Consider the following 27,377-nt stretch of genomic DNA (forward strand, 5'->3'; position numbering starts at 1 on the left):
AGACAAAACCTTGCCTCGGAATACAAAAAGATGTGGATTCATTCATTACCTGGTTCTGCCAAATGTGAAGTACATTAGTGTGGGCAAGATGTAATCACTGCAATTAAGTTTCCTCATCTGTAAATGAGTCCATGTACCTCATAAAGTTGCTCCAACAGTTAAACGAGATAACATATGTGCAAGCACTCAAACAGTAAAATGCCATGCAAATGTAGGCTATAATTGTCATCGAAGTCCCCAGAAATCTGGGAGGAAGTACCTTAATCAAGAGTCAGAGTACACAAAGAATACTTTTAAAAAATCCTAAAAATAGCATCTTTCAATGCATTATATATTGAAATAAACATTCAGAGATTAAAATATGAGGATATTTCCTTAGTCATTTATTTTGAGAATAGTAGAGAAATAAGAGACCTTTCTGCTATCAGAATACTTTTTTTAATATTCTGAATATTTTTCAGAATATTCAGTGTTCTAGGCCTTAAATTCTTATCAAGGAAATATTTCTTTCCTTCTTTCATGCATAAGAATTATAACTTAGAATCACAGAATTTCAAGTTGAGCCTATAAATATTTTATTTATCTATAACAGTGAAATAATGAAAACCTTGATTTTGATAGATTCGGTTCCGCTTAATGCTGGAAGATCAGAGACCAATCTGGATTCTAATCATTTCTGTAGATGATTTTGTTCAAATTCTTAAATTTTTATAACCTCATTTTTCTATCTGTTAAAGCGAGGGGCAATTTGTTCCTGTCCTAGTTTAGATTCTCCACAAACAATGCCTGAGGCATAGATTTGGGTGCAGATATTCTATTGGGGAGGTAACTGCAGAAAGAAGAGTGAGGAAGATAGGATAATGAAACAGTAAGGATGAAGACAAGGAAAGGGGCATCTGTGACCCTAAACTAAAGCTCCATGACCCTCGGAACTGTCCAAGGAACCATGTGGAATGCTTCTTCAAAAAGATCCCTCTAGAGGGAGGAAAGCTGAGGGGTTACTCCCAAGTGGCACCTGTATCCTGGTTGAGTGGCTAATAAGGCTTTAGGCTGAAAGACAGAAAAGCAGAAAGCCACCAGAGCATGCATTCGTGGGGAGGTGCTGGCAGAATGCAGTGAAAACAAGTGGGCTGGGTGGATGTGGGACAGGCACAAAAATGTTTCCTACCTTATTGGTTGCTATGAGGATTAAGTAACTTGATACGTATGTACTTAGAAAGATGCCCTGCACATTGTAAGAGCCATAAGTGGTAGCTGAAGTTTTTCCTAGACTAAGAGATTTGTTTATAGATATTACTAATTGGTAAGGGTCTTGCTCTTTTCTATGCCTTCTTTCCTGTACTCTATTGCTAAGTATATCTTTCCACGCTTTACATGATCACTCTTCCCTTACCATTAGCATTTTATAAAATGTATTATCTCATCTATGTTGTCTTATTTAAATGGCAATCCATTTGAAAAACATGATCAAGTGCTTCACTCAATTTCGCATAACTGTGAGGACCTAGAACAATTTTATGTATAAAAAGATGTTTAATAAATGTATGTGTTTCATCATGGTTATAAAATGAATGTCTTTCAATTGCCCTCACCACTGAGTTTTACCTGTGTTTAAAACACATGGCCTTATTACTTCAATGAATATTCAAATTCATAGCTCCCATTAGCATTGCAGACAACTGCTGGCCTAGTTTTCCTGGATATTAATGGAAGTTCAGATCTTTTAATGAGCTTAATACAGGAAGAATTTTGGTATTCGCATAAACTATTGCCCCTCTCTTAGCCTAAGGCTAGAGAGAAAATAGTCACCATTACAAACTAGACAGATAACTTCAAAGATACTTAACTGTCAGAAAAGTCATTATGACACAATCAACAAACGCACAGTCATTTTTGGTGTATTTCACGCACCAGTTCTTGGACACCACTTTCTCTTGGTCTCCTCCTATCTCACTGATAGACCCATCTAATTCATCTAATGCTATTTTTCCTTGTTGCTTTGGTTTTTAATTTGTGGACAACATCAGGGCTCAATCTTCGGAAGGATTCTCTATTCCATCAATCTACATTCATTCTCCAGCCCAGGCTTCTCTCCTAAACTTTAGGTGCATGTAAGTTAACATGGTCTCAATATCTCCACTTCAATGGTACCGTGGTAGATTTTCTTTTTTTTAAGCCACCATTTCTTCCCTGTGTAGCGGCTTTTAGTTTGAATTGATGAAAATGTTTGGAATTAGATGTGGTGGTTGCACAAAATTGTAATACACTAAATGCCACTGAATTGTTCACTTTAAAATGGATAATTTTAAGTATGAGAGTTTCACCTCAATTAAAAAAAAATGCTTCAATGGGTTCTCATGTCACTCAGAGCAATTATCAAAATCCTCACAAAGACCTCATGTTCCTAGAGGCTGTAGCCTCTGCTTCCTCTCATCCTCTGCTCTCTCTTCTCTCCACCATAAGTTTCGTCACTATTTGTCAAATATTCCTGGTACTCGCTCATCTTAAGAGTCATGCGTTCTTGATTTCTTTGGTCTGGATTGCCTTTTCCCTAGATATTAACATAGCTCACGTTCCACTGCCTTTCAGCTATACAGATGCATATACAATATTTTTTCTTTAATTTTGGGGTTTTGTTCTTGTCTATTTAGTCTGTATAGAAGGGAAGGAAGTAACATGCACGATGTCAAAATGTTGGGAATACCTAGCTCCATCTGGATAATTTTCCCTGATCCTGGGTAGGTACATGATGATCTAATCTGCCAAAACCTCTCAAGAAAAAGAATATGAGACCTCCAGAGACAAACATGTACACATTGAAAGTAAAGATCACAAAGGAAGGCTCATTTTCTCGTACATGCTGATGATGTCCTAGGTGCCTGGGATATGTGTTGTTATGGTGATGAGGGGGAGATGAACTAGGACAGGATTGTAATATTGTATGGGCACATTGTAGTTTTGTCTTACTCAATTCTACTCTTGGGAAAGGCTATAAACATTCTAGATCCTGATTGCATTGTACTACCAGACATCATGGCATCTTTAAAATTTTCTTGATCCACACGGGATTTAGTTCGCTACATGTCACTTTAGAAACTCAGAAGAGCTATTGAAATTAAGCACGGTCCCCAGAGGAGGCAGCAAAATGTTTTTCATGAAATTAGCCAAAGACAATTAAAGGTTTAATACGTGCAACCCAGCCCATAGTAAGAGGCGTCTTACTGGAAGATATACATGGAAACAAAAGCTGGAAATTCATTCTAGTTGGAGTGGAGAATACCATCTAATTTATAAGTAGTGATAATCCAAGTCTACCTCAGGCTATAGATCTCAACACCTATATTCATAATTTTACAAGTATTCTTTCTCTCTATTTTTGTTCCTCTTTCTTTTTGTCCCTGTATGGATAAAGGCATTCTATAAATTCCCCTAGATATTTACATGTTTCCGTGGATGAAAACTGCTTGTTTCCATACTTTGGTTAAGTATAGCAAGTGTTATCAGTGAGTCACCTGTGGACTGGTAGTGAATCAACTCCAAATTCAGGGAGAGTGATGGCCCTGGTACCAATAAGGCATGGGATTTATGAGAAATGGAGTCCAGTATATTCAGGGATCATTTTTCCATCTAGAAACTCTTTTCCACCTTCAAGACTATTTATTTTGTTTGATTAGATATCCAGGAACTCAGCTCTGAGTTTAAAATGTAAAATGTGTTGCTCTTTCCATGTGTCCAGTTTCCCCTTGACTTTTTAAAAATCTCTTGACTAAAACAGAATATTTCAACTCTTATAGCTCTCAGTGTATGATGAAGCTTATATAACATCCTGTGTAGGCAGAGTTTTACCTTAAGCCCAAGTCTGTAGCTGATCTGAATGCTGATCACCACACTACCAGTGAGATCTACACACAGAACAGCAGCAAACTTCCCGATTCAAGTGTAATCACTTATTTTGTATATGCATATGCAGGTTAATTTTTCAGAAAAAGTACATGTTGGGCCTAGTTGAACAATTATTCCCTTGTTTTAAAATTCCTTTGAAAGAAAAGAAAAAAAATAGTTTTCAAGCTTTTGAACATATGTCCTATATCTACAACCAGAAGTTTTGTTTAAGGGTTTAGCTCATTATTAGCTTCTAAAATATATGACAAACTGCAATTAAATTATTGCAACAAAGAAACAAGGATACTCTGTTATATAGGTTGTAGGTATCCAATAAGTGTTTGAATATATGTTTTAAAATTATGGGTCACTTTTGACACAGCTAGGCATTTAGTAAATATTTGAATGAATGCAAGAATAGAGAGAGTATGACTTTAGTATGTTTCTCTCGATCAGAGACTGAGTTCTCTTGACTTCATTCTTTTCACACACAATAACTTTCTCTGTGGTATGACTCACACTCAAAAGCCAGAAACAAATATCTATATATCCATCAATTCACTTATTTATCCATTCATCCATTCAATCATTTGTTTGTTCAACTAACTGAGTCATTCAACAAATATTTATGAGAACTGACGATGCCAAGCACTGTTCCAGGTGTCGGTAATCAAGGATCATGGAACAAATGAGGACAGTATAGCATGACATGAACTAAAATGAGGGAAAGTACGAATTGTATGTGACCTCATAGTAGGGGCAAATAATCTCCAGTTGGTGAATCAGGTCAGGCTGTCAGAAATAGGTAACATCTTAGTAAGTCTACAAGTGAGTAGGGGTTAGACAAGTGAGTAAAAATCTTGGATGGCCAAGGACATTTCAGATAAAATAGAAGGAATAACACACATTTCAGCACATTGGGGAATTGGTGGGAATTCCCTATAACTATAGCACAAAACCCAATACTATGAGGGTTCAGTGTTCAAACGGGACCTCTTTGGAAGCAAACCAGGGGTTTTGCAAACCATTTTCTTCCCCCTGTGTTCGCATAACATTTTATTTATAGTTCACTTAGCAGATTTTATAGTGTATTAATAGTTTTTTCCCTTTGTCTGTCAAGATAAACCTTCCTAAGTACTGACTTCATACAGAAGTCTTGGGATCGTGGAAAAGAAGAGCAGTAATGACTAGCGATTAGGGTGATTAGGATTCATGTGTGTTTACTATGATTGCTCTTATAGAATATCTGATTTCTTCATTTCTAGAGCCTCTCTGTCTGCGTAGGCCTTCCTAAACAGATTGTTCCCCACTGGCTTCCCTGATTTTCTCACCTGGGCTAAATGTAACCTGCTTAAAAATCCAGAACCTGCTCCTGTGTACTTTAGAAACCTGGGCCATGACAAAATGCCCAGGCTTCCTCTAAGATAGGTTAGATGTGCAGCTTGGGAAAGTAACTGAGTAAAAGCCCTATTTCAGTTAATGCAAATACACTCAGAGAAGGAGTTAAGAACCTATGAGAACTTTCTAATGAAGGAGCTGAAGCCTCAGGGCCACAGAAGAGTATATGAGAGTTGGAGAGGACATCAAAGGCTTTGGGTGGGGCAGAGCATCTAGAGTGGTTTCAGCTGATGGTGCTGAGGACGATAGAAGGTGGGGGAGTTTATACTTCAGGCAGTGAATGATGGACATGGTGGCAAATTAGACTCAACAGTGCCAGATGTAGAGCCAATCTAAGGTCTGGGACTTACAATGCCCAGACTTGAGAGCTGACTCCCAGAGAACCCAGAAGCCGCTCTGCCCAGATGACCTAGCTTATAATTGCAGATTAAAAGCAAGTCTTGTGAAAATGATGATATCTTGAGCTTTCCTATGGTTGTTATGTGGCCTTGACAATGACTATACCATGCAGTCCAAATATGCTTAACATGATTTTAAGTGTCCTCAGACACCCGTCCCAGCTTGGTGTATTCCAGGGCTTTACTCACAAACGTTGTGTTCCATTCAGACAAAACCACTGCTTATACCCGTAACACCAATCCATTTCCCTGCCCGAGGGTACTGAACTGGTAGGGTTTGCTGTTCTGATTCCCTTTTCACGAACTGTTTCCAATTCTACCTTCTGTGGTAAACTTTGTGCAATGTACTCTGTGCTCCAATAGTGCTTTGTATAACAGATCGCTGTGGTTGCATTGTCATCCATATACATGTTTGTTTCCAATAACCAGTCTTTTTCAACTTTACTATTTTTCTGTTTTAACCACAAAGTTCACTTATGCAACATACTCCCCAGGGAGTATTCAACATTGCAAGCTATTTCTCATTCTATCTCGATAATGCAATTACTTCCACATTTAAGACAGTGTATTAGAATCATGGGAGTGAAAATTACATTATTAAAAGGAAAACTTTGAATTTACTTTATATAATAGGTAAGTCACCAGTGAACTTTAATGTTTTGACAGATAATGGGAAGGTGTTGTGAAATGCCTTATAACTCACCAGTTAGAGGATGAGGATGCCCAGTGACAGCTGCCTTTGTGCTGTGTCCCAGGCTGGATACAGCTCCTGATATACTGTCAGAGCTCAGCACATGTATGCAGAATGATTTTAGGGAAAAATGAGTGAATTAACTACTTGGTTTGTTAACATTATATTCTCATTTGAAGCTATGCTCAAGAGGACACAACTTCTAGGGAACCTGACGACATCATCGAAGTCCTGAATGTTCTGAATAATTAGATACCTGGTTCAAACTCCCAAAACCTCCAATTAAGAATCTGAAATCATAGGCTGTGAAGATGAGGTGCCTGTGTATTATAATGTGTATATAGACCTGCGGTGCAAAGGATACAAACAAAAACTCCCCTATCTCTCTTGCTGAGTTTCATTCAGGGAAAACATAGCTGTTTAGCACAGAAACTTCAACCATCATGCAGTGGGAGACGCAGACAGTGGCTGTGTGTACAGAACTACTGAAAATGCCTTGAACCAAGGGCAGGTCATCAAAGGCCAGGGTGAGAATTATGACCGCTGGACCAGTATGACATAGACCTTTCAGGAGAATGAAATGTCTTCATTATGAGCAATCCCTCTGGGCTCTTCCAATTGAGATCACTGACTCTGACAAGAACCCATTTCAGTTCCTTTCAATTGAGGACAATGTCAGAATGATGAAACCACAGATTTTATAGAGAGCGAGAGGAACAGAATATTCTGCACTTTGTCAGTCTTGGTGTGGAGCAGTGGGTGGAGCAGGAGAAAGGCTTGGGGAGCCTATTACCTGGGTTTGTTGTCCAGCCGCACCACCTCCATGCAGAGCAACACCAGGAATGCTACTTAAAGGGGCTGTCACTCTCCTTATTTGTGATGCCTAGATAACAATGCCTGCCCTGGAGGGGTGATGTAAGTGGCAGTGATAATGGTCAGTGTGTCAGACACTGCAAGTGTTTGACAGCACAGAGCTCTCATTAACACTGAAGAAGTGCTTCGATTATATATAAGAGAAGGAAAATATATAGTGCGTCCTCTTTGAGAAGCAGTGGGTTTTCATCAATAGCAGAGACTTGAACTGGGCAGCCAGAATACCCTTTTATCTCATGAGTGAACTAGAAGAGGCTCACCAAGTCACTCTGTTGGGTTAAGTCGTTGCAGCCCCATCCTAGTATTCCCATGCAGCATCAAGTGTTCACGATATGCCTGATGAGTTACTCCTCTGCCATATTAAATCATCAGTGCTTGTTCTATGCTTTTTCAAATTTTTTCATATTTTCTGATTTTACATTTTTCTGTTAATCCGTATTCATTTGTACCAACTCAATCAAAAGATTTTTCATCGCCTTTTCCTAATCTTACCACTTCCTAACGTGGGCATTTCCCTTAAATTTCCTCAAAAATGCCTAGAGCCCAGAGCTAACTTAGGTTCTCAGGGTCGTTTGATTTTTGAGGGCCTTCTCACTCATCTTCAGGCGCTTTTGTGTTCATTTCTGCTTTTTCTTTCCCACAGCATGGCTGTAAATCTACGGTTTTCAGAATGCAATGTTTTTCATGCTGCTTACTGATTAGATGAGAAAAGACACCAACTAGTCTTTCCAGCATTGAGAAAATTTTAGGATAGCTAAGGGCAGTGATCTCTTTCATCAGGACTGCTATCACACTGTCGGACTTCTCTCTCATTTGAACTGCAAGATGTGTATAAGTTCTCGAGCTAAGGCCTTTGAGTTCTTTCTCTTTTTTTGAATACTTTTTTTGAATTTTATTTTTTATACAGCAGGTTCTTATTAGTTATCTATTTTATACATATTAGTGTATATATGTCAATCCCCATCTCCCAATTCATCCCACCACTGCCACCCCACCCCTCCCCCACCACTCTCCCCACTTGGTGTCCATACATTTGCTCTCTACATCTGTGTCTCTATTTCTGCCCTGCAAACTTGTTCATCTGTACCATTTTTCTAGCTTCCACATGTATGCGTTAATATACGATATTTGTTTTTCTCTTTCTAACTTACTTCACTCTGTATGACAGTCTCTAGATCCATCCATGTCTCTACAAATGACCCAATTTTGTTCCTTTTTATGGCTGAGTAATATTCCATTGTATATGTGTACCACATCTTTATCCATTTGTCTGTCGAAGGGCATTTAGGTTGCTTCCATGATCTGGCTATTGTAAATAGTGCTGCAATGAACATTGGGGTGTATGTATCTTTTTGAATTATGGTTTTCTCTGGGTATATGCCCAGTAGTTGGATTTCTGGGTCATATGGGAATTCTATTTTTAGTTTTTTAAGGAACCTTCCTACTGTTCTCCATAGTGGCTGTATCAATTTACATTCTCACCAACAGTGCAAGAGGGTTCCTTTTTCTCCACACCCTCTCCAGCATTTGTTGTTTGTAGATTTTCTGATGATGCCCATCCTAACTGGTGTGAGGTGATACTTCACTGTAGTTTTGATTTGCATTTCTCTAATAATTAGTGATGTTGAGCAGCTTTCCATGTGCTTCTTGGTCATCTGTATGTCTTTTTTGGGGAAATGTCTACTTAGGTTAAGAACTCTTATCTCACCCCACCCACTGCCCTTTTGAGCCTAGGTCTCCCCTTCGATATTCATAGTCCTGTTTTGATACTTTTGCCTCTTTGTGGTTTTTATACATTTTCTCTGACTTTAAGAGAATAACATCATTTTAAAATCTTTTAAACAACTCATTAATAATTTTGTTAATCATAAATAATAAATCCTTTAAACAAAACAGAACCAATATTAACCCATACTGAGCCCCATTAGTCATTTATATAATCTCCCACATAGTTTCACCACTCATGATGAACTTTAACCTATTTCCAAAACCATGATTTAATAACTTTCTTTGAGTGATTAATTTTTCATGCACAAATGGGTGACTCATCAAATTAGAAATGAACCTAATGTCCAAATGTTTGACTTTTGCTATTTGCCATCCAATTTCTTTTGTGGGTGTGTGATGGCAAAACTATGAATTCATACGGCCTGCTTTATTCATATTGAAGGCACTCTGCCAGTTTCCCATTCTTAATATTTTTCGAGGGTATTCAATACTACATTTTACTGATGGTTACCTTCCTGGGCAGAAGTTTCTAGTACCCTCAAGAGTCTGTTCTCTCCATATTCTCCAATATGCTAACATTCTTTCATTTTCTAAGAATAAATATGCATGGCTCAGTAAATATGCTGGCCAATCCCCTAAATAACTCAGGGTGATACGGATCTTCCAACGACTGCCAAGTAAGGAATTCCCTTATCTTCATGTTGGTTAGAGCAATTTTTGCAATGTCTTCATTACTCCCTAATTGTCTATATTTCTTTGCTTCATTTCTCTTGTTAAAGGCAGATTTTAAAAAATGAGTTCAATAACTCAGCCATTTTAGAGTCATCATTAATTTCATGCCCTTCCTCATTAATTAGTGGACCTATTTTCTTGTGGCTTTCTTCTCCCTCTGGGTTTAAAAAAAAATTCTTCTCGTTTATTTTAACCCTTTAATCACACTCCACCATGACCTTTATGTCTTCCTTAGCAACACAAATAACATCTCAGTGAAAAATGCTTTTTGTTCTCTAGTTCCTCATCATTCCTGAAATAAGTGCTCTTTTTTTTTTTTTGCTCTGAAAAGTTGCACCATTACTGATCAAATTTTAAAAGGCTTCTTATTCAGAGGAAATTTATAGGTAATTTCTTTAAAGAAATGCTAAAAAAAGCTGTGTCTTCTACAGTAAGGCAGCATTTATATCTTTGAATTAAAATGTTGAAAAAAGGCCTAAGAACAAGCTTTTTTTTTTTTTTTTTGGTAAAATTGTTTTCACTTCATCATACATTAAATTTCTGCAGCTCAACAACCCTCTCACCTTCAAAGTGGTCTTAGTGTCGTATTAACAGTCCATACTTCTCCAGAATTCAATAAAAGCCATGGCACCATTTTTTTTCTTCTCCTATGACATGTGTGGTTTCCCAAATATTAAGATAGTTTTTATAATACATGAAAGTATGAATATTAAAAATGAAAATTAAAAATATACTCTTATAATTTGAATGCTGGAATACAAATTAGATGCTCAGCTCAATATTTTAACCATAATTTCGACTTTCTGAAAATATATCCTAAGTTAAATGGTTTTCTATTTACCATGGTCTTACCTGAGGGGTCAGTAGTGTGAGTGCCTACATGCAAGTTCTCTGTAGCATTTTTCATTCTTTCAAAATGTCACTGTCTTCCATTTCCTTCCTCTCATTCAACTTAAAATCTGTTGTTTCTATGCTAATATCAGCATAATAACATGAAACAGAAATGAAACTGAAATTCCCCTGACCTGGATGTATATCCCAATTGTTCCATTTCTAGGTGTAAGCTATAGAGCAGCTTACATAAAGTTCTAGAGATTCAGTCTCAACTGTAATATGGGAATTACTGGTAACTAGCCACAATAAGGGGCACTGTAAAGCTTAAGTAAAATAATCAACAAATGTTCTCCTGTTGTGGTTGTTTTGTCAGTGGTTTTATGTGTTCCGTCTTCTTTAATCTATGGTATTTTTTTTGAGCTAGTTGGATACTGAAATAATAATGAAGGAAGTAAAGCACACAGAAAGTGTGACTTTTCTTCATCATTAATCTGTCAGTCACAGAGTTAGGTCACTACGACATCAAGTTTCAAGCTCCAAAAGATCTTAGAAATAGTTCAGTTCAACTCCCTCATATTTTTAGAAGAGGAAAAATTTCTAGAACCCCAAACTCATCCAGCCTCACCATCATCTCTAACTTCCTACTGACTCTCAGAAAGAACCATTAGGGGACTAGAATAGGAGAGAGGTTTCAATACCAGAAAATGCCTTAAATTGGTGAGAAAGTTACTGCAGACTTTTCAAATCATTATTATAAAAATCTATTCCAATGACACATTAACAATTTCCACGGATAGTTGGATGAATCACAAATATTCTGTAAGCATAATCTAAAACAGCTTTCCCCATAGTTTGTTTCAGGGAACAATATTTCTACACGAAGTTACACACAGAGAGATTGCCTTGAAACTTCAGAGATGCTGAACTGAGCTAAACCAAACAAGTCTGCTACTTCCTGAAAACTCTAAACATCTTAAAAGAATTGTGCTGCTTGTGTGTGTGTGTGTGTGTGTATGTGTGTGAGAGAGAGAGAGAGAGAGAGAGAGAGAAACAGAGAGAGAGAGACAGAGAGAGAGGGAGAGAGAGGGGATGAGAGGGGATGGGTGTGCTTGGGGTATTACAGTACTGTGTTGTACACAAAGTTAATTCACCATAAACTGTTTGAGAAACACAAAAATTGTCTTTTTGTCTGCACAACTCAGAACATTTGCTTAACCTGTCAGTAGATGATCACAGTAAAAAAAAAAAAAAAAAAAAAATCAATGAAACAGGGTATTTGACATGAATATAAATAAGAGCAAATAGAATTTTTTGAATAGGTTTCTAGACTTTTCTACTAGACATTTTCGTATCAGGAAGAAACTGTCACTGTCATCTTAAAATAATCTGACCACACTGAACTTTTAAAAATCCATCTACAAAAAATGTGAAACTAAATCTTTCACCTTTAATCTCTTGACATTTATGGAACAAGATGATGCAGCTGTAATGAACCTCACCACTGACCGTTTCAGTAATGTGGGGAGGCATCATTAGTTTATGATAACAAGGGGCGGGGTTGTCAGGCTTTCCCCCGAACTGAGAAGGTGAAGTCTAATTAGTCATATAACTGTTTTATTTTCCTTGGTAATGAGCATATGCCAAGGAGCTGATTGCAAAAAGGTACATTTTTTAGAAATCTAAAAAATACATCAAATGTGAAACACAGTTGTTTCAAAATCTCTTCTCCAAGACCCACGTTGATTTTCACACCATATTAATTAGAAGAGCTTTAAACTCTGCAGCTTTTTTTTTTTTTTTTGGAGGTTTTAAAAAACTCTCATAATCTAACCTATATTACCTTGTACCTGCCTTTTCCTTTTCAGTCAGGGATATTCATAAATATAATATGAACTGCTATGACTTTCTAATAATACCCAGCAAATGCTGTGTATGCAATAGGATCTTTAAAATACCCAATAATTGGATTTCTCATGAGTTGGTAGGCGGGAACACAGGCAGTAGGTATTACCGGTTTCAAATTGTCTACATTCCTGTAAGTGGCTAATATTCTGCCTCCATAAATAAAGGGATATATTATAACATTCCTCTCTGGCAGTTCTTAGGATGAGTCTGAATCTTTCACCCCTTTTTGACAGGATCTAATTTCTGTTCTTTTCAGCAGCTCCACTGACCTCCTATACTCTCTCCTGTGCTGCAGAGTTTCACGTGGCTGCTGCTCTCCCAATCTCCATACATTAAAGATGCATTTATACTTTTTTTTTTTTACAGTGCTCTGAACATAATTACAAAAGCTTTGAACCTAGAATCAAAAACGAGTGGTTTGATCACATAAAAGCTAATTTCTGAAAACCACTACACACAGAGATTCAAAGTCAAAGGGAGGACAAACTTAGAACTCTTCAGGTGCAGCCAGGGGAAAAAAAATATTTTCTAAACCGACCCACAGAAAAGTTTTTTATGCGCAGCAATTCAAGACTCTGGCCACATCTACCTATTGTTGTCTAAGCCTGTTGAAGTCCCATTATTCAGTCTGCTGAGTTTTTTCATTATAGGTAACTAATGTGCCATTTCTATTTAATAACATTCTCCTTCAATTTCCTTTTGTAATTGGAGTACATGATCAACCATTTAATCGAAAAAAATTTAAAATGTAATATAGCAGCCACTTTTAAGAGTCAAAAAGCAAGTACAGAGCTCTCTTACTGTTATCCACAAATGCTTCCAATGTACTCAGTGTGATAATCTTATCATTTGCGTGCAAATTCAACTCCAGTAACTGCAAGGAGGGTAACAGCTGGCTGTATTTGTTCCCTCCCTTTAAACTCTAAACAACAAAGTTTTGTATCCTATTGCAGGTAAGAGAAACTCTGCTCGAAATGCTCTTCCCTTCCAACCCTTTACCTGATGACTTACACTGCTCTTTCAAGACTTCTCATGCTATCACCTTTCATGGAAATGTTTCCCTCACCTTTTGGTAAGGTCAGAGATACTACTTCTGTTTTTCAAGATAGTCCCTGGGCTGCCCATTACCAAATCAACCCTAATAACATTAGTTTCAATTATTTCCTTGTCTGTTTCCCTACTAAGCTCTGAATTTCTCATAAATATATATAAATCCTTTAAGGCACAAAGCTTTTTCTGGCTGGGGGCAGAAGATGTCAGAGATTCAAGGTGTAAGAAGGACTCAACTCACTTTCTAGTTTAAAGATGGAGAAGCTGTGTGAGATGCAATACAGATGGCCTATATTACTGAGAGAATCCCCCAGCTGAGAAACAAGAACCTCTGTCCTACAACCACAAAGAACTGAACTCAGCCAACAATCTGAGTGAGAACATGGAAGTAAATTATTCACCAAATCATTCTGATAAGAGACCAGCCCAGATGAAACCTTAATTTCAGTCCTGTGAAACCCTATGCAGAGGGTCCAGTCAAGCCCACCTGGATTCTGGTCTACAGGACTGTGACCTAATAAATGGGTATTGTTTTTATTCCACTAGGTTTTGGTAATTTGTTATCAAGCGTTAAACAGTTATATAGATTTATTGCTTATTATCCTAAAATTTTTATCAAATGAGAATTTGAGAATATACTAAATGTTCAAAAGCTGTTGATTAGGCTAACCAAGAAAAAATAGAGAGAACAACATATTACTAATATCAGAAATGAAAGGGGGAACATCACTACAGACCCCATGGACATTAGAAGGATAATAAAGGAATATGAACAACTCTATGTCCACATATTTGATAACCTGGATGAAAGGGAATAATTCCTTGAAAGACACAAGCTGCCAAAACTCACACAAGAAAAACTATAAAATCTGAATAAGCCTTTACCTATTACAGAAATTGAATCAATAATTAATAACCACCCAAAAGAGGAAGCACCAGGCCCATTTGAGTTTACTGGTGAATTCTGCTAAACATTTAAGGAAAAAATTATACTCTTTCAGAGGACAGAGGCAGAGGGAATACATTCTAACTTACTCTGTGATGCCAGCATTACCCTAATACCAAAATCAGGCAAAGATATAACAAGAAAAGTATAGACCAATATCTCTCATAAAGATACATAAAAAAAATCCTTAACAAATTATTAAATTGTATCCAAGAATGTACAAAAATAATTGTACATCACACCAAGTGTGATTTATCCCAGGTATGAAAGGCCAATTCAACAGTCAAAAACCAATTATTGTAATCCATCACATTGACAAGCCAAAAAGATAAATCACATAATTACATCAATAGATGTAGAAACAGCATCTGAAAAAAACCAACACCCATTAATGATAAAAACTCTCAGTAAACTAGGAATCAAAGTGAATTTCCTCAACTTAATAAAGACAATATACAAAAACCTACAGATAGCATAATACTTAATAGTAAGAAACTCTGTACTTTTCCACTAAAATCAGATACAGGGCAAGAATGTCCCCTCTCATTATTCCTTTTGAGCACTATACTAGAAGTTCTAGCTAATGCAGTAAGACAAGGAAAGGGAATAAAAGGTATACAGATTAGACAGGAATAAATAAAACTGTCTTTATTCACAGATGACATGACATGATCACCTTTTATAGAATCCAAAAGAATTGGTCAAAAAACCCCCCTAGAACTAATGAGTGATTATTACAAGGTTGCAGGATACAAGTTAATATACAAAAATCAATCACTTCACTTTATACCAGAAATGAACAAGTGGAAGTTGAAATTAAAAGCACAATACCATTTACATTAGCATCCCCAAAATGAAATACTTATGTATAAATCTAACAAAATATGTACAATATCTATATGAGAAAAACTACAAAACTGTGATGAATGAAATCAAAGAATAACTAAATAAAGAAATAGTTCAGGCTCATGAATAAGAAGATTTAATTTTGTCAAGATGTCAGTTTTCCCAAAATGATCTATAGATTCAATGCCATCCCAATAAAAATCCTAGCAAGTTATTTTGTGGTAATTGGCAAACTGATTCTCAAATTTATAGGTAAGGCAAAAGACCCAGAATAGCCAACATAATATTAAAGGAAAAGAACAAAGTTGGATGACTGACACTACCAGATTTCAAGATTTACTATAAAGTACAGTGATCAAGACAGTGTGGTATTGGTAAACAGACAAACAGCTCAATGGAATAGAATTTAAAGCCCCCAAACAGACCTTCATAAATATAGTCAGCAGATCTTTGACAAAGGAACAAGGCATTACAGTGGAGCAAAGATAAAGATAAACTTTTCAACAAATGGTGCTGGAACAATGGACAGCCACATGCAGAAAAAAAGAATCTAGACATATATCTTACACCCTTCATAAAAACTAACTCAAAATGGATCTTAGACCTAAACGTAAAATGAAAACTATAAAACTAAATGATAACATAGAGGAAAAACTAGATGACCCTGTGTAGGGTGATGCCTCTTTAGATACAACAAACATTAAAGGCATGATTCATTACAGAAGTAATTGATAAGCTAGAATTCATTAAAATAAAAAAAAATTTCTCTTCTTTGAAAGACAATATCAATAGAATGAGAATACCACCATAGACAGGAAGAAAACATTTGCCAAGACACATCTTAATATATCCACATATATATTCAAAGAATTTTTACAATCACCATTAAGAAAACAAAAAACCCTTAAAAACTAAGATATACAGATTTCAAATAAACATATCAAAAGATGCTCCAAGGCGTCCCTGGTGGCGCAGTGGTTGAGAGTCTGCCTGCCGATGCAGGGGACACGGGTTCGTACCCCGGTCCGGGAAGATCCCACATGCTGCAGAGCGGCTGGGCCCGTGAGCCATGGCCGCTTAGCCTGCGCGTCCGGAACCTGTGCTCCGCAACAGGAGAGGCCACAACAGTGAGAGGCCCACGTACCGCAAAAATAAAAATTAAAAAATAATAATAATAAATAAAAAGATCCTCCACATCATAGGTCATCATGGAAAGGCAAGTTAAAACAATTAGCTACCACTACATACCAGTTAGAATGGCCAAAATCCAAAACAATGACAACACTAAATGCTGATGGGATGTGAAGCAATAGGAATACATTGCTGGGAGGAATGCAGAATGGACAGTCACTCTGAAAGACAGTTTGGTGTTTTCTTACAAAACTAAACCTACTCTTATCATATAATCCAGCAATTGTACTCCTTGATATTTTACCCAAAGTAGTTGAAAACTTATGTACCCACAAAAACCTGCATATGGATGTTTATAACAATTTTATACATAATTACCAAAACTTGGAAGTAACCTTTCAGTAGGTGAATTAATAAACTGTGGTACATTTATACAATGAAATATTATTTAGCACTGAAAATAAATGACTATTACGCCACCAAAAGACACAGAGAAATCTGAAATGCATATTATTAGGTGAAAAAAGCTAAGGTGAAAAGGCTACTTACTATATGATTTCAATTATGTGACATTATGGAAAAGGAAAAAATATGGAGACAGTAAAAAGATCTCCAAAGTTTTCCAAAAGTGGTTGCCAGGGATTGGTGTCAGGGTAGAGCACAGAGGATTTCAGAGCAGTGTAAATTGTCCGTATGATACCATACTGACACATACAGGTCATTATACATTTGTCCAAACCCATCAAGTGAACCATAGGGACTTCTCTGGTGGCGCAGTGGTTAAGAATCCGCCTGCCAATGCAGGGGACACAGGTTCAAGCCCTGGTCCAGGAAGGTCCCACATGCCATGGAGCAACTAAGCCCATGTGCCACAACTACTGAGCCTGCGCTCTAGAGCCTGCATGCCACAGCTACTGAAGCCTGCGTGCCTGGAGCCCGTGCTCCGTAACATGAGAAGCCACCGCAATGAGAAGCCCACGCCCCGTAACGAAGAGTAGCCCCAGCTCTCCGCAACTAGAGAAAGCCCGCATGCAGCAACGAACACCCAACACAGCCAAAAATAAATAAATAAATAAATTTAAAAAAATCTTTAAAAATGCAACATGCAAAAAGATAAATGACCCTTAAAAAAAAAAGTGAACCATAACATAAACTATGGACTTTGGGTGATTATGATGTGTCCTTGTAGGTTCATCTATTGTAACAAAGGTACCACCCTGGTAGGGGATGTTCATAATGGCAGAGGCTATGCACGTGTGGGGGCACGGCTATATGGAAAGTCTGAATTTTCTGTGAACTAAATCTGCTCTAAAAAATAAAATCTTTAAAAAAATTTTTAATAGGAAAAAATATGTTCAACAGAGAGTTGAGGGAACATAGTAGATACTCTCGTTGCCTAACCTGACATCCACGCCTCTTCTCCCTTGGTAAAAAAACCAAATCTGTTTAGCCTGGCAATACGCTCATCCATAACACTATTCTACCAAGTCCTTCTTGCAGCCAAATGTGGCCAAGTTTTGGCCAGCTATTTTTAAAAAGGAATGTTATTCTGGAAAGTCTTCCTAAAGGTAGGGGCCGTGTACTTTTTTGTCCATTTCTCCTTTCTCCTGCCTGCATGGTTTCCTGCAACACGATATGATGCCTTCAGCTCATCCTGCATCATAAGATAAAACTGTAGTCTACTGGTATGTTATAAAATAAAATACCCTAAAACTTAGCAGCTTAAAAGACAAACATTTAGATTATATATTCTAATTCCGTGGACGATTCTTCCGTTCCACAGAGGATCAACTGAGGTCTCTCACTGAAATTCAGCTGAGCAGCAGGCCTGGTCTGCAAGAACAAGAACAAGAACCATGGCAACATATTCTCACTTCTGGCATTTTGATTATTGTGGCTGAAAGGCTGAACCCAGCTGGACCCCTCTCCTTCTCCATGTAGTCTCAGAGCCTGTCTGGATGATCTCTGCAATAGGGTAGTTGGATTTGTTACATGACAGCTCAGGGCTCTAAGAGCAAATGTTTCAAGAAGGAGGAAGTAGAAACTGACAGTACCTTGAGGCATGGCCTAGAAATTGTCACAGTGTCACTTCTGCCATATTCTATTATTCTAAGTAGTCACATATTCTGTTCAGATTCAAGGAGTGGGGTCACAGACCCCACCTCCCAATGGGGGAAGGGCGAAGAATTAGTGCCATCTTCAATCTGCCATAAATGACCTAAGGATGGCAAAGAGGAACTGGAGGAGCCTGGGTCCCTGACATAAAGTTTCTAAACCACCTCAGTACTGCTTACATCTGAACTTATTTTATGTTACAGTGAAATAAATGTCCATCTACTTTAATTTCTGTTTTATACAGCAGAAACTGATTCTGAGAACTTCAATAAGAATGTTTCAGAAATAGACCAAAATCATGGTGATTTACTTAGTATTTGCAACTTTTGTCTTCCAGGGCTTCCCTCAGCCTTCTATCATAATGTATCCAGTGATAACAAATATTCCATTTTATCTTAGAATATCTTACCTGTAACTTTTTTCTGGTTGATATGTAAGAGTTACATAATTTTGGAATTCATTTGCTCTTCATGTTAAATAGCCTTAGCGACAAAGTATCAAGAGTCACTATATTAAGATCTAAAAAAATCAAATTTTCACGGATAAGTAAAATGAAAAGCAAAGATCTTGGAAAAAAAGAAGGTGTAAAATCTGATGAAATATATATTAAAATGGGAGGAAATGTCTGCATTGGTGGCTTGTACTTCCCATCTTTCCTGATAATATCCTGGCTGGTTTTTTAATGTATTGTAGGTTGTCACGGTGATAGGCAGAGGATCTGAAATCAATTCAGTAATGGGAGACTTGGGTTTATTTGTTGCTTTATTTACCTTATCAATGTTTTACTTGATCACAACGCATTCCAAAGCAACATTCTGCCACACTCAGCATCGTTTGCACATTCATACCCTTACTCATTCAAATTCTTACGCATTCCCACTCTCAGGCACACCCAGACTTATTCTCAAATTTTCCCAATCATGTCCTAAGACCTTCACAAAGTATTCTGAGTGCATGCACACAAACTCTTATTCTCTTTTACATTCTCATATTTTTAACACTTTTGTTTATTCAATTCTTTGCTAACTTACTCTCAGAAATTCATGCTCTTACCTAATGACACATTCACTTATATACCTGTCGGTTGCACATACACTTTTTGATGCATTTCTGACAAGATAAATGAGTTTTCTTAAATTTCTCCAAGCCCAACTAACCTCTAACTTTTCTATTTCAGACTAAAAGGTCATATCACATGAAAGGGGAGGAACCAGAGGCAGATGATTTGTGATGACAGTAAAGAACTCATGCCTCCCCTGTGGAAAACAATATGGATTTTCTCAAAAAAACTGAAAGGAGAACTATCATATGATCTGGCTATTTCACTTCTGGGTACATATTTGAAGAATATAAAAGCATTCATCTGAAAAGATATATGCACCCCCTACGTTCATCACAGCATTATCTGCAATAGCCAAACTATGGAAACAACCTAAGTGCCCATTGACAGATAAATGGATAAAGAAGATGAAAAAAGCCATTAAAAAATGATAAAATCTTGCCATCTGAAACAACATGGATGGACCTTGAGGGTGTAATGCTAAGTGAAATAAGTCAGATGGAGAAAGAAAAATACTGTGTGATTTCACTCATATATGGAATCTAAAAAACAAAAACACAGATACAGAAAACAGAGTAGTGGTTACCAAAGGGAATGGGGGGAGGGGAGGGCAAAATGGTAAAGGGGGTCAACTCAGTGATGGTTGTTGGAAACTAAACTTTGGTGGTGGGCACACTGCAGTGTATACAGAAGTTGAAATATAATACTGTACACAGAAAACTTATATAATGTTATTAAAAAATAAAAAACAACATTTTCTTAAAAAGGAAAAAGTAAAAAAAGAACTCATGCTTGCAGACCCCCTGCTTGCATAAATCCCTTTTACGGCTCTGGTAGGAGCCCTAGAAATATGGTCACATGTGTGTTCACAGGCTTTTGTAAACATTTCTATATTAAGGTATTTTACTTGAATTGGTTTAGATCACTATTTTCACACTTTGCCACGTGTAGGATATTGTTGGAGTAGCACTGGACATCGTAGGGATCCATTTCAGAAGAAGCTTATTTGGAATTACACTATTTTAACTGCAATACGGAAAGATAATGAACATTCCAATTAAAAAAACCTGAGAAATTACAGACTCTGATCTGGACTTATGAATGGTAGCTTATTTTCTCATGTTTAATTAATAAACAAAAGAGAAGATTCAGATAAAATGGATTATAAAGTGAAGGCACCAAAGCAATGAAATTATAAATATTTTTATATAGAGAAGCAAACGTGACCCCCCAATGATTAGATCACATAAAAGTAGCAGTTCATTAAGAGGAAAATCTCCCTTTAAAATGGAAGTAATGAATAGACTCTTAAATTGTTTGAGAATTCTCCTTAATGAAGAGGCATGAAACATGAGAAGACATTGAAAACAATTAAATTTCTTGCTGATCTGATGCAAATATTGACATCAATGTAAATAACATAAAATTTTCATGTGCCACTGAATAGAGGACATTGGCAACAAATCGGTTATGTATGTAGTTATTTCAAAACATATTTAAGTCATTGCATGAGAAAACTTGAAATGCTCAGTAATCTTGCAACATATGTATAAAAGAAGTTTGATAAAGTTTTTTGAGACCACTTATAAAACATGGTATTATCTGCAATGAGCTGTAAAGCAGAAGGAAAATTCCCTGAACTTCTACATCTACTATATTGTTACTACTAATAACAATAGATTTTAAGCAACCGTACTAGAGAAAGTACTGAATTATCTTTCTAGTCTCTTTATAGAAGACAGCACAAAAAATTCCTATGTGAAGAGGCATTTTAAGGAATCCATATACAGCCAAAAATGCATGGAAAAGCATTACAGAGGTGTAAGAGACAGCTAATTAATAACAATACTATTTTGCATTTATAATGTTTGTGTTGCCAACGTTTAAAGTATATATTTGCCATGACACATTTTCTCATTTAAATAAAGGCTTAATTTCATATTTAATATTTTATTCACAATTTTGTATTCTTTCTCCTAAGGAGCCCACCTCCAAATCACATCAACTGGCAGCATTAAAGCTGAATCTTATATGCACCCCAATGTTCACTGCAGCACTATTCACAATAGCCAAGACATGGAAGCAACCTACATGTCCATCAACAGATGAATGGATAAAGGAGATGCGGTACATATATATTCAATGGAATATTACTCAGCCATGAAAAAGAATAAAATCATGCCATTTGCAGCAACATGGATGGACCTAGAGACTATCATACTAAGTGAAGTAAGCCAGACAAAGGCAAATACCATATGATATCACTTATATATGGAATCTAAAAAAAAGATACAAATGAACTTATTTACAAAACAGAAATAGATCCACAGATATAGAAAACAAACTTATGGTTACCAAAGGAGAAAGGGAGGGGAGGGATAAATTAGGAATTTGGGATTAACATATACACACTAATATATATAAGATAGATAAGCAACAAGGACGTACTGTATAGCACGGGGAACTATACTCAATACTCTGTAATAAGCTGTAAGGGAAAAGAATCTGAAGAAGAATAGATATACATATATATGTATAACTGAATCACTTTGCTGTACACCTGAAACCAACACATTTTAAATCAACTATACTTCAATGAAAAACTTAAAAATTAAAAAAAAAACAAAACTGAATCTATCTCAGGGAGAGACTCACATCAACCACAGTGAGAACAAATGGATTGAAGTGTCACCAGATTTCTAAGAACTATAAGAATGGGGAGCTCAGATGAGGAACACAAGAAAGGAATTCACAAAAATGGGAATGGTGGTTTTTCAGTGCTATGTGAAAGAAAACAAAGGAGATAATACTAAGGACATAATGATAAAGTTGAATCTTTGAATAGTGAGACTTTAAAAAAATTTCAATCAAATATTTAAGTTTTCTCATTCATACAGATCACTAAACTAAATGATCACCAGAGAAACCAAACGTTGGCCATCTTTATCTTTAGACACCTGGAAAGAGCCCACAGCATTTTTTTTCCAGCATCAGCAGACATCCAATGCCATTACATTAATTGATTCCTGCTGTAAACAGATGAAAACAACACAGGGACCATTTGCTGCAGATCCAAACTAAGTTCCACATCACCAGCTCACTGAGCCCAGTTGGCTCATTATAAACTCTTTATTTAGATTAAGAATATACAAAACATTTAGGGACATCCAAGGTCTTTTAAGAACAATCCATTAGCAAACCGGCCACTAGAATCCCAATATATTGCATTAAAATGAGAAAATGAAAAAAAATTCAGTATAGAAGCCCCAAATTTCAAAACATATCTTGAAATTTCCCAAGGAAGGATGACAAAAAATAATTTAGTTTTTCCACTGAAAGCCTATTCAAGACAGTACTTAGCCACTCAAATTCTGTTCTCCATTCTCAATTTCTCATACCCCCCACAGGTATCTTGGTGAACATAACTATGGGAAAATCCAAACTGGTAATATTGGAAAGATTGTACGTACTCCTAATAGTGACTATATTTTATAACAGCTTTTACATCATGCCCCATTAGGTTTTGGGTTTTTTTTTTTACACTAGTCTGACATGACAGTGTAATTCCCTGTTAAATGCTATAATAGCAAGGATGAGTAATAATTCAACATGATGCTAATGTAGCAGAAGTTTAAACTGCTAATTCGATGAAGCTCTCATTTTGTTTTACATTGCTCTAATCATTGTAATTCTTGAAGAAAAATATGAGAATCATGTAAAGACGAAAAGAATCATGGCAAGAGTTCCTACCTGTTTCTTGTTCTTGCCTAAATGTACGTCTTCGGAAGGAAGTGGTTCTCTGGCTTCAGTATCACCACTTATCAAAGGAGAAACTCAGGAATAGTCCAGAAAGCTTTTCAGAAAACTTTGCTCCAGGTATGAATAGTGTTGATTTCTCCCTCACTCTTCTGATTCCTTTAATATGAGAATAATAAATTACCAAGTCTGTTCTCATGCTGTAAAACCCCTTTCAGACTTTCTCTCTCTTCCTTTCCCAAATTTTATTATAGTACTACAGGGTATATGCCTAGCTCCGAGCATTTCTCCTCACCTACAGTTTGTAATACATCAAATCCTTATTGTGTTCTCCCACCATTGTAACCATCACACACACACACACACATACACACACACACACTTTAACCCTGTCACTCATCTACTCAAAAAACTTAGAAGCTTCCCATTGCTTCTGGTTTTTAAGGGACTATAGAATTTCAGATGGTTACATCTATAAACAACTTATATATACAGATACATATATTTTTATATATATATATATATATAACAGAACATAACATGTAAGTGTGTATATATGTGTGTATATAAATTTAAAACAGCTGCTACTTAATTCAAGTAGCTGTGCAACATTTAAGAAATATTTTTCTCTTCTAAGTGTTTGCATGTGGAAATCAGGATACCAAGAGTTTCCTACTTCATAATAATAGTGCACGTGTTGGAAAAGGTGATGTTTGTAATGTGTTCCTCACAGTGAGTGGAGGTCGTGTGGAACATAATGTTCAATTTTTGGAGTTTTAATAAAGTTGACTAATTTTTCTTATAAATGCTATTGATATTGGCCCTGTGAATTGTCTAAAATACAATTTCCTCAAATGTTATACCGGTAAATTCAGACTAATTTTATGATTTGTAAGGATTATTTGATATTAAGACATTGCTCAATGTCTATTATATATGTTTGAATTTTTTTTTCAATTTGCATTTGATTTTGCTTATGATGTTACTTTTGCTGGGAAGATGATTTTATCATGTATATTTCGATGGAGCTATATACTCATATCTTCTAGGTTTCCTACCATGCTCAAAGGGGGTGAAGCTTGTATAATATTGAAGATTAAGTAATTATTCAATGACTACTGCTAATTTCGTATTTATTTAATTAAAATTTTGGAGCCATCTGTACCTGATTTTAGTCAAAGTATCCCACCTCATAATCTTCCTCTAAAGTGCTAGCTTCTTGTCCCAAAATTATTAATTGGACAGATTTCTTCACCATAGTGATTGTGAAGTACATATTCAAGTTCCCAAGTATTTATTATTAGACTCTCTAGTTCAATTCATTAATCTGCTTTAATTGTGTTTAATACCAACTTTTAAATGTCATACAACTAGATTTCTTCCATTACTCATATTTTATAGGATTTTATATCCTTTTGGATAAACTTTAGTAGTGTTTTTCAGTCTCTTCCCTCAATATCTCCTCTCATCTTGTGGTTATCATAATTCTTATTATATTGTAGATGCAATAATATTATAGATGTTTTTATTTTAGAAAAAAACCAGACATGTTTATAACAGTCTTCTTTGTCTAAAATAAAACGTTTTAATTTTCCCATTGTTCCTTTTCTTTCGCTCAAATATATTAGTTATTTTTTATATGGGTCCTGCATACTTCTTTTTTTTGTTGTTTTTGGTTTTTTTTTTGCGGTAAGCGGGCCTCTCACTGTTGTGGCCTCTCCCGTTGCAGAGCACAGGCTCTGGACACGCAGGCTCAGCGGCCATGGCTCACGGGCCCAGCTGCTCCGCGGCATGTGGGGTCTTCCCGGACCGGGGTACGAACCCGTGTCCCCTGCATCGGCAGGCGGACTCTCAACCACTGCGCCACCAGGGAAGCCCCTGCATATTTCTTTTTAATATTTTTACTGGATGACTTATATTTTTGATGTTAGGTCAAAGGGACTCTTTCATTTGATGATATGCTTAAAATGACTCATATACAGGAAATTAATTTTTTAAACTTTAATGTCATTAGACTTGTCACTGAATTATCATAATTATTTCAACTATTTTATCAAGCTGACACCACTATATAATATCACCATATTCAACTGCGTTTTCTGAAATTAATAATTATTCTCAAATATTATGATATTTGCATCTCTTATTGTACTCATTTGTTTATTAAGCATTTCCAACATGAAAACATAAGTTCTAACTGTTCTGCAGTTATTTATGGTATTTTTGATGTATCAAATATTCAAGTTTTACATTGTCAGATCTATCATTTTTTCCCTGTTTTATGATGAAAGGAATCTCTTAAACATGATGATCTGACAATTTTTTCCAATTTTTCAAACAGTTAAATGATTGTACCAATATGATTTATTGAATAATTTACCCTTAACTCACTAATTTGCAAAGCCATGCTTTATATACATTAATTAATCCTATACTAATTTCAATGTGCTACATATTGATTTAAAGATACTGGGCCAGACTCATGCTATATTTTATTCTTATTTTCCAAAAGCTATTAAAATAAATTAATTCATTACCATTTTTGCTGGAAAGCAAAACGCAGACTTCTCTGTGTTTCAGAAATTGTGCAAAATTCCTAAAAGATGGAAAGAAGATAGGAGTTCATTGATTAATACATAAAAATGTTTGCCTCCTACTTAAAGATGTAGGGAGTAGAAGGGGACACAGAGGTCATTTGTTTGGGTTCCCCTAGAGGTGAAATATTCCCTGCATATTCTCCCTCTTGCCTCGTGGGTACTGACAGTAGAGTTAAGATGTCTTCAATGAAAGACTTCAATTTATTGATCAGAAAGATCAATAAATGGGAGCATTTGTGTTAGTGTCCCAATGTTTGATAAACTGGACGTGCATGTATGCAAATAAGATCCGTCAAGGATTGCCCTTTTCCAGAACCATGGGAAACAGATCAGCAGCAAAACCTACTGCTCCCCAAAGGGTGATTGTATGAGCAGCAACTGTTGGCACTGACTGACAATCCAAAGCACATACTGAATCAACAACCATTCAAGGAGAGCTATTCCAGGAAAGGAAGAGATAACAAACTTAATGAAATAAAGTATTTATAGCTAAGACCACAGCATTGAGGTGACAAGGAGAAAAGGACTTTTGAATATGTATGGGGATTGTTGATAATATTGCACTATCCAAATTTTTTTACAGTAGGATAGGAAAGTTAAATATTAGATATTTTAATATATATAGCATTAAATATAGAGAAGCTATTTAAAATATATAAGATATGCTTAGCTAAAGAACAAATTAGTAAATTAAAAAACTGAACTTAGATATTTTCCTAAAAAGAAAAACAGAAATAAATGAAAATATGAGATATGTAATTATAAAAGGGTTAGAAGACATGGAATACCAGTTCAGTAGTCACGATATTTATTTTAATATAAATTTTTAAGGAATCTGCTTTTAAAAGACTAAAGAGGAGGAAAGATTAAAGGATATAACTATTTTTTCTGATAATATAGCAGGTTAAGTTACTCGCACCAACATTCCATTACAAAAAGAGTAAAATAAAATTAAAACAAAAGAATAGAATACTTTACAAGCATCAATAAGCCCACAAGAGGGAAGGCTGAAGGAAAATGAGGAGTGATTATTAATGGCTACAGAGTTTCTTTTATGGGGAGGAGTTTGATGAAAAGTTTCTAAAATTGATTGTGGTAAAGTTTGCAAAACTCTGTAAATATACTAAAAGCCACTGAATTACAGACTTTAAATTAGCAAACTGTAAGGCATATAAATTATATTTCAACAAAGTTGTTACATGATAAAGAAAAGAAAGTTAATAGGATAATATGCAGGGAGAGCAAGAAAAAATGAGTAAAGGACGATCATGATAGACAGCTGAGAATAACTCCAAATAGATTCCTAGTAAGAAAAAAGAAATAAATTGTGATTAAAGCAGTATTTTAAGAGAAAAGGCAAAGAATTTTCCAAAACAGATAAAAACACCAAAAGAAAGATTTCACAAGGCCAACGAATCCCAAATAAGATGTAATA

General features: G+C 36.0%; 1 long non-coding RNA gene across 1 annotated transcript in view; it reads right to left on the minus strand.

Annotated features, from left to right (window-relative positions):
• Nucleotides 1-27,377, minus strand: part of LOC132598121 (uncharacterized) — a 149,480-nt gene that overhangs the window by 78,730 nt on the left and 43,373 nt on the right. Inside the window, exons 2-3 of the long non-coding RNA XR_009565850.1 lie at nt 25,883-25,941; nt 23,340-23,504 (exon numbers count right to left, since the gene is read on the minus strand). This is a non-coding gene — a long non-coding RNA (uncharacterized lncRNA). The remainder of the gene's footprint in view (nt 1-23,339; nt 23,505-25,882; nt 25,942-27,377) is intronic.

This window comes from Globicephala melas, chromosome 11, assembly GCF_963455315.2.
Source record: "Globicephala melas chromosome 11, mGloMel1.2, whole genome shotgun sequence".
Taxonomy (NCBI): Eukaryota; Metazoa; Chordata; class Mammalia; order Artiodactyla; family Delphinidae; genus Globicephala; species Globicephala melas.